Genomic DNA, 5,625 nt, shown 5'->3' on the forward strand with positions numbered 1-5,625 from the left:
TCTTGTTGTGCTTTTTTTCTTTACTTGCCATAGCAAGGATAGCTTGCAAATTCCATTCCTAAAGCTGAATTGGTTAATGAAAAAACAGTTCTCAGGTATTCTTAGGCAAACTGCATAGAAGGAATACTTATCTTTGGGCCAGGGATTTAGCTCAGTGGTTCCGCCTCCTGCCTCCAAGCACAAGGACCTGAGTTCCATCCCTGGTACCAAAACAAAAACAAAAACAAATACTTATCTTTAAAACACAGGCTGAGGGAGAAAGATGCCAAATTGGGGCCAGCCTGGGGATTTAGTAACTTAGCCTGTCTCAAAATATAAAAGGGGCCAGGGATATAGCTCAGCGTGAAAGCCTTCAATCCTTAGTACCACCAAAAAGAAAAAAGACAAGGAATTTTTTTTTTTTGAAATATAATTAAAAGCAAAAAGGTAGGCATGAATGATTCATGAACAGTTTTCTGGCCATCTCACACCACTGACCCTTTCAACGTCATTAATTGAAAACACTAAACTTCATGTGTTAGTTTGGAGATTTTATTATCAGGTAAGCAAAAGCATTGGATTTTAACTTTTTCCTTTAAAAAGAAAAGATTGTTAAAATTTGATTCTTTTTTCAGTGCTGGGAATTGCACATGCTGAGTAGGTGCTCTACCACCCACCCAGTTCCTGAATAAAAGTTGATTTCTTCCAGCAGTAGCCCTGTATCTTGACTTCTAACACCATTCAATCAAAGGAACTGGAGATCCTTTGAGAAATGACTGACTGGACATGGAGTGGGAAACAGTATATGCCTGGAATAGCTTACAATGCCAGAAGTAAGGAGGTGATTAGAAAAAACAAACATGATGCTAGGACTGTCCGAGCAACAAAACAAAGTAAAGTTGGGTTATAATTCCAACTGTGAAATAACCCTGTTTCCTTGATCTATGTAAATGATTGAATAGAAGAGACAAGTCTGCAGGACAATTCCAAACAGATTTTGTAGGAACAGCTTCACCCTCAGAAAATGGAACCCAGCACTGGGCTCCTTAGCTCATCTGCAGGAAGTGGGCTCCTTCCCAAGAGTACTGTAGGTGAGGGAGGGAGGGAGGGAGGAGTGCGTACAGTAGAGAACTCTGGAAACCCCAGCCAGCCGGTCAGAGGCCACATGAGCAGCGATAAGTTGTGCTGATAGCATGTACCTTGGATATGATGAGACTGAAACTTTGCCTTTGGTCTTGCTCCTTTGCACACAACCCTCAGTGCAATCAGGGAAACATGATTTAGAAAATGTATCAGTATTTGTTTATTTGTGGTGACAAATGTATCACACTGATGTATACCATTAAGAGAGGAATCTGGACCTGGGGTTACAGGAATTTTATTCTCTTTTGCAATAATTGTGTAAATCTGAAATTTCTAAAACAAGAATTTTATTTCATTTTTTGGTACCGGGGATCGAACTCAGGACCTTGCGGCTGCCAGGTAAGCAAGGGTTTTATTTTTTTTAAAGTAAAGAAAAATTACTTGTCACTATTCTTACAGTAGTTGGGGAGGGGGATTTCTGACCTCAGATCTAAAGAGAAAATCATAGTTATGTGATTTGGCCCTGTAAGTTTATTTGATCTCATTATTTGACCCTCCACTCTTCCCAAGTAATCTCTATCAGAAGAATAACAGTTTATTCCCTGTGAACTTCTCATTTTTTCATGGGGAAAAAAAATTTTCTTTGGTTTAAATTTACTTTTAGACATTGAAATTAAAAAATGAGGCTACAGGGCCCAGGATTTACCTCAGTGGCACTGCGCCTGCCTCACAAGTATAATGTCCTGAGTTTGATCCCTGGTACAAAAAAAAAAAAAAAAAAGCGCTACAAACTTCTGTAAGCACATACAACCCTCCATGTCTGGAAACATGAATCAGGGACATGTGAGTGTCCAGTTGTAATTGGTGACTGTATCAATTAACTTTCCTTGTGAGTATAAACCTTCACTCGTGGTTTGGTTCCCAGCACTTCATTATACTCAACTTCCTAAATACTTTAGTACCACAGTAGCCTGGATTGCAGAGCACAGCTGTTTCCAGTTCTCTCTGTGGTCTCCTCACCACTCTTTCCCACTTCTGGAAGCTGCCCTTTCTCCTCTTGCCAGCTACCTGTTCAAAACCTGGTCTGCCAGAAGCTCAGTTCAGACCTCAGGCTTCATTAGCCTCATTCACTAGAACTTCTTTTGCATTTGGAGACATATAATCCTTTAGCACTTGAATTATTTTTCCAATTTTCATTGGAAACCATATGTTTTTCTTCCTCAGCCTTGCCAGTACCTTGGAAGAAAACATTAGCACTTTGTTGGAAGAATCTACCCCTTCTTAGGTTGCCTTTGCATTTCTGCTCATATTGGTTGATAAAGGACATGTCAAAAAGATTACATTCTGTTTGTTTGTTTTGTTTTTTTGGTACCGGGGATCGAACTCGGGTCCTTGTGCTTGCGAGGCAGGCAACTGGAACCACTGGGCTAAATCCCCGGCCCCAAAAAGATTACATTCTGATGCTGTGAATTGGCTTAAGCCAGCACAGCAATTGAATAAATCAAATGTTTGCCAAATTTCCTTTTTTGTACTGCACTGTTCATATAGGCTTGGTGCTGGAGTTTTGATAAGGTGCGTGAATGTGGAACTAGGATTATAATGCAAGCAGACATGTAATGCTCTGTGTATTTTTAAACATCGTTAGTTTAAAAAGGTAAACAGCTTTTGAAAGACCACTATGCCTAAAACACTTTTCAAAGCTGCAGCAATTTAATTGCTGATCATTATGTCCACTAACTGATGATCTAAGTTTGAACATATTCTGTTTCTTTGTAAGGAAGGTTGCTACAGCAATTAGACAAAACTTAAGCAGTTTGCCAGGTTCCAACTGGCTAGAATGCAATTATATGACTAGATTTCAAATAAGTGATGCTTTGAGTTTTAGCTATCTTCAGTTAATTTCCATTTCCCTCGCTGCAAGTCATCTTGTTCTGCTTCAGTTTGTCATGTCCTTACACTGTAGCTTACATTAAGTGCCTCATTTCATGGCATCCAATTAGAGAACCCTTAGATAAGCATGACCTGGCTTGCGCACATAAAAATGTTTTCAAAATCTAGCTAGATTCCTTTCACTATCTACAGCTAAACCCACCAGACCTTTCTGGATTAACTTGTGGGCTGTAACATCACAAAGAAGGTCTTTTTTCTCCATTACTAATCTAGTCTCTACTTTGAAGTGAACCAGATTCCATGTTTTGTTAGATTCTTCGCTGTGGTGTGAAACTAATCAATGGGAAACTTTTCTTTCTAATTACTTAGACCAGATATATAGGTGACAAACCCTAGATATTACTTAACAAGTATTTTAACAGTGACTATTAAGAACAACTAAAAATAGTAAATTACACAAAAGCTCAGTGTAGCTGGTGACTTCATTACATGAAAACTCAAATTTTTATTTTTCTTAGTAAAACCTGCAAGCTATTTCATCTGCAATCTTAGTAAACCTGCAATCTATTTTATCGCTCCTTCTCAGCTTATGTCACCCTATGAAAGTATTTGGGTCATAAGAATGGTAGTACCCTTGAATATGAAGGTAAAAGCTTCATGCTATTTGGGAACCACAGACATCTGAATACCTCTCTCTATATATGAAGTCACATAATTGCATTGTATCTAGTTGGAACCTGGTGTATTGCTCAATTTTTTTCTAATTGTTTAGGAAGAAATTTACATATATATTATATATATGCTGTTTATATATGATGAATATTAAATTAAGAAGAGCATATAGACTTATAAGTAAACACAGTAGATTGTGCTTCTCTAATTTTGTAACCTCCTAGAACCCCACTAAAATGCCTAGACTTCCGGGAAGATGGAGGAGTGGTGAGCACCAGAGAAACAGGCTCTCCGAGATTCGGTGTCCAGACCTTAGAATACAGTAATGTGAAGAAGAGAAAAACGAGGAAAGTGGGCTCCCGGGACCCAGCAAGGATCTGAAGTGAGAAATGAAGCCCACGGGGAGAGCAAGGAGAGAGACTTCAATGAAAAAGAAGGAGGTGGCAAGTGGCGCTTTCTCCCTGAGCAGTGATGCACGGTGTTGGAAAGGTAGCTCAAACCTGCAGACCCACAGTGACTACTGGCAACTCCAGAGGCCTCCACAGAGAAACGCACCAGTGGAACAGAGCAGTGAACTGCAGTGGCTGGTGAGGTTTTTGAGTTCCGACGTCTCTCAGGAGAGGGCGACTGGCCAGTAGCCATTTTGGAGAGGGGCCAACTGAGCTCAGAACTCAGAGCAGCTGCAGGGGTGGCTCCAACAGGGTGAGGCAGAACTAAGTTCAAATCAGCAGAAGGTCAAGGATCCAAGTTCAAGCCGGCAGGGAGCCGAATTCAAGATGGCAGGAGACACCCGGAATGTTGCAGGCTGAATGAATCAGGTTCCAGCCTCACAGCCAGAAACCAGCCTCACAGCCAGAAACCAGCCTGAGCTGCAGAATTAAAGGTGCAGGTTTGCCTACATTATCCACTGCCCCACCACGAATCTACAGATGGCTTGTTGGCATTAATCAACATGGCACTGGGCTCTTTGTGCCCAATTTTTCTACTAGTGACAGCAGAGGGATGCCTTGAAGTAGACATTTTATTTTATTTTTTTCTTTTTCTTTTTTTTTGTTTTCTTTTTTCTTGATTGTTCTTGTTTTTATATGTGTTAAAATTGTTTCTAGTTTTTGTTGTTGTTGTTGTTCTGTTCTGCTCCTATTTTTATTTCTTCCTGCTCTCTTTCCTTCCTGTCTTCATTACCAGTTCCCCAAAGTTTGATCTTACTTTGTCCTCCAGCCTTGCTTCTAATTTCTTCCTCTTCTTCTATTTCTCTATTTTTTCCCCCTAACCCCTTTTAAATTTTCTGCCCTGATGGTAAAATCGCCATATTGAGGGCATATTTACTGTATACAATTTTCTGGTTTTTTGTTTTTGTTTTAGATTTTATTATATAATTCATACGGTTAAAGGTGGCAAATCAATAGTTACCACAGTTGGTCATTTTCTAGGCTGTGTTTGATGCTATTGTTATTACTGATTGTACTATTTTGGCCAAGGTGATGTAATTATGCTAATAAATTATTCTTCCTATGCTAATAAATTATTGGCCAAGACTGAGATTGCCTAAGGGTCATAAACAATACTATAGGTCAGTCCGAAAGAACCAGGGGCTAGACCAAATAGGCAACAACTTCTCATCCCCAATAAATTGAAGAAGTAGGATCTTGCAAAAGACTCAACCCAAAACCCAGATACACCTGGAAGACATCTCTGAGAAGTAATTATTTTCTAAGGGTTCTAATACTAGCAATAAAGCTACTTGCCCAAAACTCATACGAGGGAGGAAATTATAAAGATCACAGCAGAAGTTAATGCAATGGAGACTAAGAAAATAATACAAAGAATCAATGAATCAAAGAGTTGGTTCTTTGAAAGATTAAATAAAATTAACAAACCTCTAGCCAACCTTATCAAAGAAAAGGAAAGAAAAACTCAAATCCATACAATTAGGAATGAAAAGGGTGAAATCACAACAGATCCTGCAAAAATCCAGAAGATAATCTATTCCTACTTTGAAAA

The sequence above is a fragment of the Heterocephalus glaber genome, unplaced genomic scaffold (assembly GCF_053883595.1).
Source record: "Heterocephalus glaber isolate CG9 unplaced genomic scaffold, H.glaber_assembly_v1.0 deba00001577, whole genome shotgun sequence".
NCBI classification, from domain to species: domain Eukaryota; kingdom Metazoa; phylum Chordata; class Mammalia; order Rodentia; family Bathyergidae; genus Heterocephalus; species Heterocephalus glaber.